Here is a 15,217-nt window from a genome sequence, read left to right as displayed (position 1 = left end):
ATAGAGTGGCAGTAGGTGCAAGTTTCTCCAGCTTCTTAGATATTAGAGGGTGAGCAGCAGTACATTGGATCAGTAGTTAGTAGTGTTGAGCGAACATGCTCGACACTGCTCGGTACTCGCCCGAGCATCACGCTGCTCGGGATGTTCGGCGAGCACCGAGCATTTCCGGGTTACTCGGGCGGGAGCTCGGGTCTCCACCCTGCTTGTTTGGCGCTCTTTACAGAGCCAATGAACATGCAGGGATTTCCAGCCAGTCACTGTAATGCTGCAGCCATGTTGGTTGTGGGCATTACAGTGATTGGCTGGCCGCACAGCGTCACCTCGAGTATTTAAAACGGGGCGCCGCCATCTTGGACACAGTCGCTCCGGATTAGACAGTGTAGGGACAGCGCTGCTGATTTAGGGAGAGATATAAACTGCAAAATAGTTAGTGTAGGGTCTGTAAAGGCTGCCAGAACAAACAAACAGTCCTTTTCAGGACTAATATCCATCCCAGATACCAGGCAGGCAGGCTGTATAGGAGAGACAGTGGTTATACCAGCAAACGCTGCATTACAGTCCTGTGTGCTCCTGTTGCTGAAATTGCTGGACTTAGCACCAGGTGTCGGGGGCCAGGAAAAATCCTTTTTTTTTCATCTAAATCCTCCTTTTTTTTTCCTCTTTCACACTGTACAAATACCCGTCTTATTAACCTTTTGGTGTCCCCCCCCCCCCCCCCAAAAAAAGCGTGTCTCTGATTTTTCAGACACAAATATAACTTTTGAAAATAGTCTGGTGTAGGCTAGAGAAACAAAAGTGTTGTTTTACACTTCCACGGTTCAAACCTCTGTATTATCCATTTTGGGCCATTTGTATCTAAAAAAAAAAACAGTCTGAGTGTGTCGCTCACTGTTCAGCCGCAAATATCTCTATTAAAAAAGTGTGGTATACCCCAGTAAACAATAACTGTGGTTTTGCCATCCCACGGTAAAAAATCTCTATTATTCAGGTTTTGGTAGTTTTTTCCGTAAAGAAAAACAGTAGTGTCTCCTGACTGTTGTGACACAAAAATATATCTGTTGAAAATAGTCTTGTGTAGGCCCGACATCCCAGTGTGGTTTCGCAGTTCCACGGGTCAAATCGTTGTACTATCCAGTTTTGGGCCTTTGGTATCTAAAAAAAAAGCAGTTTGAGTGTGTCGCTCACTGTTCAGCCGCAAATATCTCTATTTAAAAAAGTGTGGTATACCCCAGTAAACAATAACTGTGGTTTTGCCATCCCACGGTAAAAAATCTCTATTATTCAGCTTTTGGTAGTTTTTTCCGTAAAGAAAAACAGTAATGTCTCCTGACTGTTGTGACACAAAAATATATCTGTTGAAAATAGTCTTGTGTAGGCCCGACATCCCAGTGTGGTTTCGCAGTTCCACGTGTCAAATCGCTGTACTATCCAGTTTTGGGCCTTTGGTATCTAAAAAAAAAGCAGTTTGAGTGTGTCGCTCACTGTTCAGCCGCAAATATCTCTATTTAAAAAAGTGTGGTATACCCCAGTAAACAATAACTGTGGTTTTGCCATCCCACGGTAAAAAATCTCTATTATTCAGGTTTTGGTATTTTTTTCCGTAAAGAAAAACAGTAGTGTCTCCTGACTGTTGTGACACAAAAATATATCTGTTGAAAATAGTCTTGTATAGACCCGTCATCCCAGTGTGGTTTCACAGTTCCACGGGTCAAATCGCTGTACTATCCAGTTTTGGGTCTTTGGTATCTAAAAAAAAAGCAGTTTGAGTGTGTCGCTCACTGTTCAGCCACAAATATCTCTATTTAAAAAAGTGTGGTATACCCCAGTAAAAAATAACTGTGGTTTTCCTCTTCCACAGTTCTAATCTACTCTTTATTACCCTTTTTCCATTGATAGTGCAAGTGTAAGCTATTTTACTTCATTTACAATGGGCAAGGCGCATGGCAAGGGACGTGGTAGTGGACGTTCTGGTGATGGTTCGTGCAGAGGACGGGGCCGTGGCCAAGGTGAAAATGTGCTACAACCAACAGCCACATCTTCTCGCTCCCACTTCTTGACCGAATTACTAGGGAAGCACAGAACAACACCAGTATTGAGAACTGATCAGTGTGAACAGGTTATTAATTGGAGTGCAGATAATACTTCCAGTTACCTGGGCACCGCCACCTCCAGTCTGTCTTCCACACGGTCAACTCTTAGTAGCCGTGAGTCTCGACCGCATACTCCTCCTCACCCTGATGCTCCTTCCTCCCACCATGCCGAGTGTCGTCAGACAGCAAGTGATCCCACACTTGGACACTCTGAAGAGCTGTTCACTGGTCCATTTCCATATTTGGGCCCCTCGCCTGATACGCTTGAAGTGGTGGAAGAGGAGATCCCATGATGCGATGCCCAAATATTTGAACAGCCACGGCCACAAGAAGTCGACGTTGGCAATCTGTCACAAGAGGTGGACGATGACGAGACACAAATGCCAGGAAGTGAGGAGGAGGATCGTGGTGCGCAAGTGGAAGAGGAGGAGGTGGTGGTTGATCTAGTAACTGACCCAACGTGGAAGGAGGACATGCAGAGTGAGGCCAGCAGCACACAGGGGGAGAGAGGCAGAGTACCCCAACAGGCAGGAAGAAGCAGTGTGGTGGCCGCAGACAGAAGGCAGGCAACCGTTCCCCGTAACACCAACACGAGGGATGTTGCCAGTACAAGCGGTAGGTTTTCCAGAGTCTGGAATTTTTTTAAAGACTCTGCTGATAACCCCAAAAAGGCCATATGTTCCACCTGCCATGCCAGCATCACCAGGGGTGACAAAACTACCAGCCTGACCACCACCAGCATGATCAGGCACATGGCAGCAAAGCACCTGACTTTGTGGGGCGAAACCCAGGGTCCACGACCAGTGTCAGCGGGTGTCACCACTGCTTCTTTCACTGTTGTGCGTGCAATAGAACCCCCTGTTGTGTGTGCACGGCAATCCCCTGTCCATACTGCATGTAAAGATGCCCCCTATTCTCAGTCTTCACTTGTTATGGCAGTTTCTCAAGAAACAGCATCAACGTCCACGTCCCACGTTCAATTGTCCATATCCCAGACCTTTGAACGAAAGCGGAAATTCGCAGCTAACGCCCCAGAGGCCACAGTCCTAAATTCGCACATTTCACGACTGCTTGCATTGGAAATGCTGCCTTTTAGGCTGGTGGAGACGGAATCCTTCCGCAATCTTATGGCGGTGGCCGTCCCTCGGTACTTGGTCCCCAGCCGACACTATTTTGCCCGGTGTGCCATCCCCGCACTACACAAGCATGTGTCCCAAAACATCTGCCGTGCCCTCAACAACGCAGTTACTGGGAGAGTCCACCTGACAACGGACACGTGGACAAGTGCTTGTGGCCAGGGACGGTACATCTCTCTGACGGCACACTGGGTAAACATAGTGGAAGCCGGGACCCAGTCAGACCTTGGGACGGAACACATCCTCCCCACACCGAGGATTGCGGGCCCTATGTCAGTCAGAGTTGCCCCCACAGTGTACAGCTCCTGCGCATCCTCCTCCTCCTCCTCATGTTCAGCCTCCATCTCAGATATCACCACATCAGTTACAAGCTGGAAGCATTGCAGTACTGCCTCCGCCAAGCGGCAGCAGGCTGTGCAGAAACTCATAAGCTTAGGTGATAAACCTCACACTGCTTGTGAGTTGTGGACAGCTGTGAAAGAGCAGGCAGATCTGTGGCTGAGACCGCTGAACCTACATCCCGGCATGGTCGTGTGTGACAATGGCTGTAACCTGGTGGCGGCTCTGAGGCGAGGTGAGATCACACACGTACCATGCCTGGCTCATGTGCTTAACCTCGTGGTTCAGCGGTTTCTTAAATTGTACCCCGAGTTGCCAGATCTGCTCGTGAAAGTACGCCGCCTGTCAGCTCATTTTCGCAAGTCGGCTACAGCTTCCGCCGCCCTTGCTGTGTTGCAGCAGCGTTTGCAGCTTCCGGCACACCGACTGGTGTGTGATGTCCCCACAAGTTGGAACTCTACCCTCCACATGTTGCAAAGGATTTGTGAGCAGAGGAGAGCAGTAGTGGAGTACCAGCTGCAACAAGGCCGTTGATATTCAGGTCAGACTCCACACATAAGACCTCAGGAGTGGACCTGGATGTCTGACATATGTACCATCCTGACAAACTTTGAGGAGCCCACCAAGATGGTGAGTGGCGATGACGCCATCATTAGTGTCAGCATCCCACTTGTCGGTCTTTTGCAACGCTCTCTGCAGAGAATTAAAGAGGAGGCATTGCAGCCAGAGTATGATGAGATGGATCAAGAAGCCGTAGCGGGCGATTACACACAGCCCAGCCTCATCTCATCCCAACGTGCATTGGGGGACAATGAGGGAGAGAAGGAGGAGGAGGAGGAGGAGGAAGAACAGGAGCTGATATCATGCGTTGTAGACGGTAGTACCTGTACAAGTGTCATACCGTCGGTTCAGCGTGGGTGGCCTGAGGACAGGGGGGGGAGGAGGAAGAGGAGGAGGAGAGCATGGTCAGTCGCCATCTTGGTGAGGACACGGAAATCTTGCCCATTACCAGTCTGGCACGCATGGCTGACTTTATGTTACGCTGCCTTAACCGTGACCCTCGCGTTGTCAAAATGTTGGGTGACAGTCATTACTGGTTGGTGACACTTGTAGACCCCCGCTACAAGGAGAACTTTCACTCTCTTATTCCTGAGGTGGAGAGGTCTACAAAAATGGGGCAATACCAGAAGGCCCTTGCTGCAGAACTCTTAAAAAAATTCCCATCTGAACACGCTAGCGGCAGAGGTCACAGTTCGTTGCCCAACCAAGGCATACAGGCGAGAGAGATGCAACTCCAATCCAGCAGAGGCAGGGGAACACTGTCAACGTTCTGGGACAGTTTTCTGACACCCGCCCAGCTTACAGGCCCTGAGGCGCGGGGTAGTCTCACAAGGAGTGGAAAGTTTCAAAAGATGGTGAGGGAGTACCTTGCCGATCGTACCAGCGTCCTCCGTGATTCCTCTGTGCCTTTTAATTATTGGGTATCCAAGCTGGACACTTGGAATGAACTCGCTCTGTACGCCTTGGAGGTCCTGGCCTGCCCTGCCGCTAGCGTGTTATCGGAGCGTGTTTTTAGTGCCTCTGGGGGAATTATAACTGATAAGCGCACTCGCCTGTCAACTGACAATGCTGACAAGCTGACCCTTATCAAAATGAACAAGGGCTGGATTGGGCCAGACTTCTCATCACCACCAAATGACAGCAAAGTAACATAAAGTCAAATCCACTGTGTTATTTCGGGAGGTGTATTCACATGCACCGCTTCACACCCACACATGGGTATACGCTTCCTCGTTTCGGCTGTTTAATCTTCTTCTCCTTATCCTCAGCCTCCACCACCACTATACCACCAGGGTGCCAGCATTGCAAGTTCCTCTGTCCTTATTTTTGGCAGCTTTTGCTTGCAAGGCATAAGCAAATACTATGGGACACCCACTCCCCAATAATGGGACTTATGTTTGTAATATGCTGTACTGCATGGCTCTTGTAAGGGGCATTGCAAGTTGCTCCATCCTAATTTTTGGCAGCTTTTGCTTGGAAAGCATAAGCAAATACTATGGGACACCCACTCCCCAATAATGGGACTTATGTTTGTAATATGCTGTACTGCATGTGACGCGCCCCCTGGGCCGTGTGTACACGTGTGTGGGATACCCGGTGCCGGGTCTCTGGGGTCTGTAGTCTCCGTGGCGGTGACCCGGTCCCGTGGCTCAGGCTGGTCAAACCAGTGGCAGTCTTTCTTAGGTTTTGAGGTTAATTGTCCGACTGCGCCACCCGTGGATTGCTGTCAGGGAGTACCACCGCTGCGAGGCAGACCGCTGAGGCTGGTGTTGTGTGCGCAGCATAGAATGGGATAACTCCCCTCGGGAGGAGTATAGCCTCAGGGCAGTGAGTGTGGATGATGGGGGTGATGGTGCACGAGCGCAGCAGGAATGACTCAGAGTCTTTGCAGTGCAGTTCAGGGTCTTTACTGATGATTATAAGGTAGACCCTACCGGGAGTACTGGCTAGCATAAGAGGCCTGGTCAGTCTGTGAGCAAGCAGGAGTTCCCCTGGCCAGGTGGAGTTGTAGGCCTCCCCGTCTGTCTGCACTCTTCCTGGCTACCTTGATGTAAGCGGGTAGAAGCAGCCCACGTCCCTGAGTGTACCGTGTAGTGCTCACCTGTATGGCTGGTGACTTGGGGCCTTCTGTTAGCCGTGCTGTTCCCTTGCTTGTGACTGAGCCTCCGGGCTTCTATGGCCAGAGGACCTGAAATCCCCTGCCGGCTGGTTTCTGCTGCTGGATATATAAGTCCTCACAGCTTCGGACTCCTGTGTCCGGTTCCTATTGTCTTCTGCCAGGGCGAGCTCTGCTCAGCTTCCAGCCCCTGGTCTTTAGCTCCTAGCTCCTACAGAGCTCCTTGCTGTTACTTTCCCTTGCTCTCACTTTGACTGACTGTTCTCTGACTCACTCAACCCCGCCCCAGATCCAGTTTATAAGGGCAGAATTCTCCCCTCCCAGGATTGGGGCAGGAGGATGTTGCATGTTTAAGGGATCCTGACCAGGAAACCTCCCACTTGCTCTCCGACGTAATATCTCTATTACTGTAGTGACCAGACCCCTGGGATGCCACACATGGCTCTTGTAAGGGGCATTGCAGTTCCTCATAATTTTTGGAAAGCCTTCCATTCACTGCTTAGGCCAACAGTGCACGGGAGACCCAGTTGCTATAAATGGAAAAAAAGGTTTAGTTAACGCCCTCTAACCTCCATGTCATTTCCAAGGGGCATTGGAGTGGCTCGAAATTTTTGGTAGGCATTGCACTCACTGTATGCCCTATAACTGTGTAGCCGAACCGCTCCTTTTGTTACAGAAACATATCCTACAAGACATATCTGGTTGACTAGCCTGATATTGATGTGAATGGTCCCTGTTCTTGCTGCTCTCTCTCCTTTGCCACTACCTTATCCATCATTTATCACCTGAAGCTTTGTTTTAACGGGAGTCATAGAACTTGGATAGTAGCAGGAAAACATCCAGCAATCCTCGGAGGAGGTAGGATATGCGCCAAAACGCTGACCACCTCAGGCCTAGCCGCTACTACATACATGCGCTTGCATTACAACCAAACAAAGCAGATGCTAAATTCTATCATCCTCATCATGCTCCTCACCTTGGCACTCTCAACTCCCCTGATGGAGAAGCCAGGGCCCACCGGAGGAGTCTGATAGTCCGGTGGGCTCGGCCAATGCTGCCCTAAAGCAGGCCAGGCTAAGAAAAGTGTGGGAAAGGTTACCGGGACAAATAGGGGTGGCTGGGGACCGAGTATGGACACCCGGCCACCCCCTGGAGGCTGGGGAGCTAGCGGGGACACCCAGCCACCAGGCGGCTGGGGACTGAGTATGGATACCAGGCCGCCGACACAGCCATGGCGTGGTGGCCAGATTCCACCTCCACATGCCTAAAAGGCCCAATTTAAAGCACAAGCAAGCAAGCAGTATGGTATTGCAGCCTGGGGGTGGGTGGGTGGCAGGCTGCATACTTGCGCTTGCATTGCAAGGAATGGGAGAGGTACAATTGAACACTGCCCTGGGACAAGGACTTGAATGGGGATAGTTGCAAGTCTGCAACGACAGGTGCAAGGTGGGAGGCATCTTCGCATGTACCATGAACAGGGGTTTGGCATGCACACACTACAGCGGAATAGGCTCTCCTTCCCACTAAAGGCACTGGGGAGGGCACAGGTAATGTTTTGGTATACACGCTTAATCTTATGTATAAGGCACACCAGGACAAATATGGGCGGCTGGGGACTGAGTATGGATACCTCGCTGCCGAAGCAGCCATGAGGTAGTGGCCAGCTTCGACCTCCTCCAAACTAAAAGGCCCCATTTCAAGTGCAAGCTAGCAGTATGGAATTGCAGTCTGGGGGTGGGTCGATGGCAGGCTGCACACTTACACTTGCATTAAAAGAAAACATAGCAGATGCTAACTTCTGTCATCATCATCATGCTCCTCTCCTTGGCACTCTCAACTCCACCGATGGAGAAGTCAGGGCCCACCGGAGGAGTCTGGTTCTCTGGTGGGCTCATCCAATGCTGCCTAAAGCAGGCCGGGCTAAGAAAAGTGTGTGGGGGGATGTTCCAAGGAGAAATAGGGGCGGCTGGGGACCGTTTATGAACACCCGGCTGCCCCCAGGCGGCTGGGGACCGTGTGTGGACACCCGGCCGCGGGGCGGCTGGGGACCGAGTATGGACACCCGGCCGCCGGGCGGCTGGGGACTGAGTATGGATTCCAGGCCGCCAACACAGCCATGACGTGGTGGCTAGATTCCGCCTCCACATGCCTAAAAGGCCCAATTTCAAGTTCAAGCAAGCAAGCAGTATGGTATTGCAGCCTGGGGGTGGGTGGGTGGCAGGCTGCATACTTGAGCTTGTATTGCAAGGAATGGGGGAGGTACAATTGAACACTGCCCTGGGACTAGAACTTGCATGGGGATAGTTGCAAGTCTGAATCTTCTGATGCGGTAAGGATCACTTATGATGGGCACACTTTTAGACAGTGACCTGGGAGTCAGAGATGCTTCCAGGGGTTTTCCCCATGCTGTTCCCTTGTCTTTTCAGCACTTTATGCATGTGTCACACAGCACATGGCCAGATAAGGTTGTAAAATGTTAAAATGACATTTCACGGTGAATGCATTTGTCATAGTTGAAAGCAATACAAAAGTGCAAAAACGCATAAAAAATGCTACTTGTGAACATAGCTGAAGGTGTGGAGGAGTATTTTTGTTTTTGGTCATTTATTTTAACTTATACACAAGTCTTTACCCTGGAAAGGATGTTCCTTAACATATTTCACAGGACAAAAGTTTCACTTTCGTTTTTGAACGTTTTATTGTGAGCCTGTAAAAGTGGCTTAATACCTCTGACCACGTTGTTGACAGCAGTGACCTGGGGGTCAGAAATGCTTCCTGGGGCGATCCCCATGCTGTCCCCATGTCATTTGAGCACTGTCACTATCGTTTTGGGCACTTGTTAGGCTTTTAAAAGACTGCCGGGGGTGCCACCGCAAAAATGCTCGAGTCTCCCATAGACTAACATTGGGCTCGTTGCTCGGGTCGAGCACCCGAGTATCACGGCGAGCATTTTAGTGCTCGCTCAACACTTGTAGTTAGCACTGAAGCCTTGCAGCGCTGGGATCCTGGGTTCAAATCCCAGCAAGGACAACATCTGCAAGGATTTTGTATGTTCTCCCTGTGTTTGCGTGTGTTTCCTCCTCAGTAAAAAAGCAGCCATAGAGTGTCCAGGAACCTTCCCACACACTTTTCATAGCCAGGACTGCTTCTCAGCAGGGTTGGATGGTCCCACCAGAGAAACCTCTGTTGTGCCTTGGCTTCTACTTCAGGAGAGTTCATGATAGCGCTAACTTTGCTGCTGCTATGGGCTCTTGAGCAGGTGAGAAAGGTTAGCCCTCAGAATCAAATCCTGTGGTGGGCACAATGTTTTTCAATTTGAAACTGCTTCTCAGTGGGAGTTGTATTTCACCACAGCCATATTCTTTAGCTCAGTGAAAGGGCTGGCATAGAGGGAAACCGTATCTACCCCGGCTGTCATTTCTCCATCACCAGGTTCCCCCCATTGTCACACATGACCATGCCTGGATGTATGTTCAGCGGTGAGAGCCACAGATCAGGCTGCTGTGTTTCAGCTTTCAACAACTCTGCAGCGCTGGGCGGTTTGTCAATTAAGCATTAAGCATGTTATCTTCAGCACAGCCTGTTGCCGCTTGGCCAAGGCAGTGCTATCAGCTTGTGACTGATGTGATCATTTCAGAGATGGAGGAGGAGGTGCAGGAGCTGAACAATGTGATTACATTGAGGTTAAATTGGTGACGCTGTTTTTTATATACTAAAGAAAGATCCTATTGTTTTGTTGTTTTTTTTATGTTATTTTTTTAACACAAATGCATTCACCGGGAAAATGTAATTTTAACATTTTACAACCTTATCTGGCAATGTGGTGTGTGACACATCAGACACATCCTGTTTTATTTATGATGGAGGGACTCTGAAAGTCATAAAGCCTATTTTTATAGGGACATCAGACAGCTCTTACTATTCTTAAAAGGCCAGCAGTTGGCCGTAGCTATTGTTAGAGAGCCATCAGCCGGCTATGCTTTGTTGTTCCCATTATTAACAAGTGGGTCTCCTATACTGTTATTGCGTATCCAGTGACTGCAAGGGCTGCCAAAAATTTGTACGCAACCCAATACCCCTTTGAAGAGACATAGAGGAGGGTCTCAGTAAAAAAAATGTTCCCATTATAAAGGAGCGGGTCTCCTATGGTGGTAATGCCCATGCTGTGACTGCAAGGGCTGTCAAAATTTGGGAAAAACCCCACTAAGAATTTAAAGACACAGAGCAGGGCCACAGTAACAAGGTACGACATGTTCCCATTAGAAAGGAGAGGATCTGCTATACAGCTATAGGGTATGCAGTGAGTCCAACGGCTGACCAATTTTAGGAAAAACCCCACTAAGAATTTAAAGACACAGAGAGCAGGGCCACAGTAACGACAAATTCCCATTAGAAAGGAGAGAGTCTCCCATAGTGTTGGCCTATGCAGTGAATGCAAAGGCTGCCAAAAATTTGGAGGCACTTCAATGCCCCTAGGAAGAGACGTGGAGGAGGGCCTCATAAATAAATGTTCTCATTAGAAAGGAGCGGGACAACTATATTTGTAATTCCCATGTACTAAGTGTATGGGCTGACAAACATTTACCCCTGGGGGGCATACATGAACATACTGTATAAAAAAAAAATTCACGGGCATCATAAACACCCTTTAAAAAAAAATTATGTGGGTGTTGCATCACGGACCACGGTTATCCTGGTGATATGATGGTGGAGGATGAGGAGAAGGACGAGGACAAGAGCAAATAGAAAAAATCAAGAAGCATATACCCATGTGTGGGTGTGAAAATGTGCATGGGAATACACCTCCCAAGAAAAGACACTGTATTTGAGTTTGTTACGCTGCTATCATTCGGTGGTGTTGAAAAGTCTGGCCCAATCCAGCCCTTGTTCATTTTTATAAGAGTCAGCCTGTCAGCATTTTCAGTTGACAGGCAGATTCGCTTATCAGTTATAATTCCACCAGCGGCACTAAAAACCCGCTCTGATAAAACGCTGGCGGCAGGGCAGGCCAGGTCCTCCAAGGCATAGAGAACCAGTTCATTCCACGTATCCAGCTTGGATACCCAATAATTATAAGGCACAGAGGAATCATGGAGGACGTTGGTACGATCAGCAAGGTACTCCCTCAGCATCTTCCAAAACTTTGCACTCCTTGTGAGAGTACCCCGCGCCTCAGGGCCTGTGCGATGGGAGGGTCTGAGAAAACTCTCCCAGAACTTTGACAGTGTTCCCCTGCCTCCGATAGGATTGAAGTTGTGTCTCTCTCGCCTGTACTCCTTGGTTGTCCAACGAAGTGTGCCCTCTGCCGCCAGCATTTTCAGATGGGAATTTTTTTAATAGTTCTGCAACTAGGGCCTTCTGGTACTGCCCCATTTTTGTAGACCTGTCTGCGTCAGGAATAAGAGATAAAGTTGTCCTTGTGTGGCACCCCAAGGTCTGGTTGCCACAGTGGCAGCAATGTCATGTCTGAGAGCAGGTGGGAGGTTCCCTGGTTGGGGACAATTAGCATGCAGCACCTCCTGTCTCAGTCCAGGGAGGGGAGAAACCTGCCCTTTATAAACTGGATCTGGGGCGGGGTTAGAGAGTGGAGTCCAGTCCAGTAAAGCCAGAGACAAGTTCCAGTCTAGTTCCAGAGATAGGGACAGGTCAGCAGCAGGCTGAGGAGTCCCTGTAGGCAGAGGAGGAACATGAGGCCAGGAGGGGAACTAGCAGAGTTCGTCCTGACCAGAGACTTACTAAGCCGGACACTGGGGTTCGAGGCTGTGAGGGTTCTAAGCCCAGCAGCAGAAAACCACCACGCAGGGGACTTCAAGTCCTTTGGCCCAAAGAAGCCCAGAGGCTCAGCCACACGAGAGGGACCACTACCGCCCTGGAGGGGTGAGAAGCATGGAAGACCCGAGTCGCCAGTCATATGGGTGAGAACAACACGGTACACTCAGGGACGTGGGCTACCACTACACTACAGCGGGATAGCCAAGAAAGAGTGAAGTCAGCACGGTAAGCCTACAAACTCCCCCTGATCAGCAGGATTTCCCAGTTGCTCTCAGACTGACCAGGCCTCCATTGTTAACCTGTATTCCGGACGGGTCCTTTAATACCACCAACAGTAATGACCCTGAATTGCATGACAGACTCCGTGTGGTTACTGCTGCTCCCGCGAACCATCACCACCAACATCCCCATTTACTGCCCTGAGGCTATACTCCTCCCGTGGGGAGTTGTACTACACTATGCTGCACCCACAACACCAGCCTCAGTGGTCTGCCCTGCAGCGGCGGTTCACCCTGACCGCAATCCACGGGTGGCGTAGTATACGGACATTAGTATATAGAGACTGCCATTTAGTTTGACCACCCTGAGCCACGGGACAGAGTCACCGCCACGGTGACTACAACCCCCAGCATCTATAAAAAGGCCCGGTTCCGGGTTCCTCACGCAGCCCAGGGGGCGCGTCACTTGTAGCGTGGGTCTAGAAGTGTCACCAACCAGTAATGACTGTCACCCAAAATTTTGAGAACACGAGGGTCATGGGAAAGGCAGCGCAACAAACTCAGCCATGCGTGCCAGACTACTAACTGGCAAGACTTCCGTGTCCTCACCAAGAGGATGACTGACCATGGTCTCTTCCTCCTCATCCTCCTCTCTGTCCTCTGGCCATCCACGCTGAACAGACAGTATGACAGCTGTGTAGGTAGTACCGTCTATAGTGCATGAAACTAGCTCCTGTCCGTCTTCCTCCTCTTCCTCATTGTCACCTAATCCACATTGGGATGAGATGAGGCTTGGCTGTGTGTAATCACCCTGTATGGTTCCTTGCTCCATCTCATCGTGCTCCGCCTGCAATGCATCCTCTTTGATTGTGAGCAGAGAGCGTTTCAGAAGACAGAGAAGTGGGATGGTGATGCTAATTATGGTGTCATCGCCGCTCACCATCTTGGTGGAGTCCTCAAAGTTTTGGAGGATGGTACATATGTCTGACATCCATGTCCACTCCTGAGGTCTTATGTGTGGAGTCTGAACTGAATACCGATGGCCTTTTGATGCTGGTACTCAACAACTGCCCTCTTCTGCTCACAAATCCTTCCCAACATCTGCAGTGTATAGTTCCAAAGCGTGGGGACATCACACACTAGTCTGTGAGCCGGAAGCTGCAAACTCTGCTGAAACACTGGCAAGGGCGGCGGAAGCTGTAGCTGACTTTCTAAAATGGGCACACAGGCGGCGTACTTTAATAAGCAGATCCGGCAGCTCCGGGTAGGATTTGAGAAACCGCTGAACCACGAGGTTAAGCACATGGGCCAGGCATGGTACATGTGTGAGCTCACCTCGCCTCAGAGCCGCCACCAGGTTCCGACCATTTTCACACACGACCATGCCTTGCTATAGGTTCAGCGGTGTGAGCCACAGATCTGCCTGCTCTGTCCACAACTCTTCAGCATTGTGCGGTTTTTCAGCTAAGCATATTAGCTGCAGCACAGCCTCATCTCATCCCAACGTGGATTGGGTGACAATGAGGAAGAGGAGGAGGAAGGACAGGAGCTAATTTCATGCGCTATAGACGGTACTACCTGCACAACTGTCATACCATCTGTTCAGCGTGGATGGCCTGAGAACAGAGAGGAGGAGAGCATGGTCAGTCATCCTCTTGGTGAGGACACAGAAGTCTTGCCAGTTAGTAGTCGGGCACGCATGGCTGAGTTTATGTTACGCTGCCTTTCCCATGACCCACGCGGTCTCAAAATTTTGGGTGACAGTCATTACTGGTTGGTAACACTTCTAGACCCACGCTACAAGGAGAACTTTATATCTCTTATTCCTGAAGCGGACAGGTCTACAAAAAAGGGGCAGTACCAGAAGGCCCTTGTTGGGGAACTATTAAAAAAATTCCCGTCTGAATACGCTGGCGATAAAGGTCACACTTTGTTGGACAACCAAAGAGTTAGTGCATGGGCATTTCAAGTATAGGAGACCTGCTCCTTTCTAATGGGAACATTTTTTTATGAGGCCCTCCTCGACGTCTCTTCCAAGGGGCATTGGAGTGCCTACCAATTTTGGCAGCCCTTGCATTCACTGCATAGGCCAACACTATCGGAGACCCACTTCCTAATAATGGGAAAAATATTTTCTTGAGGCCCTCTACGTCTCTTCCAAGGGGCATTGGAGTGCCTACCAATCTTTGGCAGCCCTTGCATTCATTGCTTAGGCCAACGCTATGGGAGACCCACTTCCTAATAATGGGAACATTTTTTCATGAGGCCCTCTACGTCTCTTCCAAGGCGCATTATTGGACTAGGCCCACATTTTGGGCAGCCCTTGCATTCACTGCATAGGCAAACAGTATGGGAGACCCACTTCCTAATAATGGGAACATTGTTTTCAGGAGGGGCCCTCCTCTAAGTCTCTTCAAAGGGGTATTGGGGTGCTTCCACATTTTGGGCAGCCCTGCCACTCACTGCATATGCAATAACAGTATAGGAAACCCACTCTTTAGTGGATAAGCAGATAAGGTTGTAAAATACAAAAGTGCAAAACACGCAACAAAAACGCTACGTGTGAACATAACCTATGGTCTGGAGGAGTGTTTTTGTTTTTGGTTATTTATTTTGCCTTATATACAAGTCATTACCCTGGAAAAGATGTTCCTTAACATATTTCCCAGGAAAATCCATTTTGGTTTTGTTTTTGTATGTTTTATTGTAAGTCCGTAAAAGTGGCGTAATACCTCTGACAACATTGTTGACAGAAGTGACCTGAGAGTCAGAAATGCTTCCAGGGGTCTTCCCCATGTCATTTGAATGCTGTTCCCATCGATTTGGGCAATTTTTAGGCCCTCTGCAAACCATCAATCACTAGTCATTAGCAGAACGGAGGGAACGGGTAGGGTGGTAGATAGAGATGAGGGAAGAGATATAGGGTGTTGTTGAATCATGGAGAGCTCATATTATACTAATACATATATATACACACACATATAC

This window comes from Phyllobates terribilis, unplaced genomic scaffold (genome assembly GCF_046119375.1).
Source record: "Phyllobates terribilis strain yellow unplaced genomic scaffold, ASM4611937v1 Scaffold_9__5_contigs__length_417890890, whole genome shotgun sequence".
NCBI classification, from domain to species: Eukaryota; Metazoa; Chordata; class Amphibia; order Anura; family Dendrobatidae; genus Phyllobates; species Phyllobates terribilis.
This window is presented reverse-complemented; position numbering follows the sequence as displayed.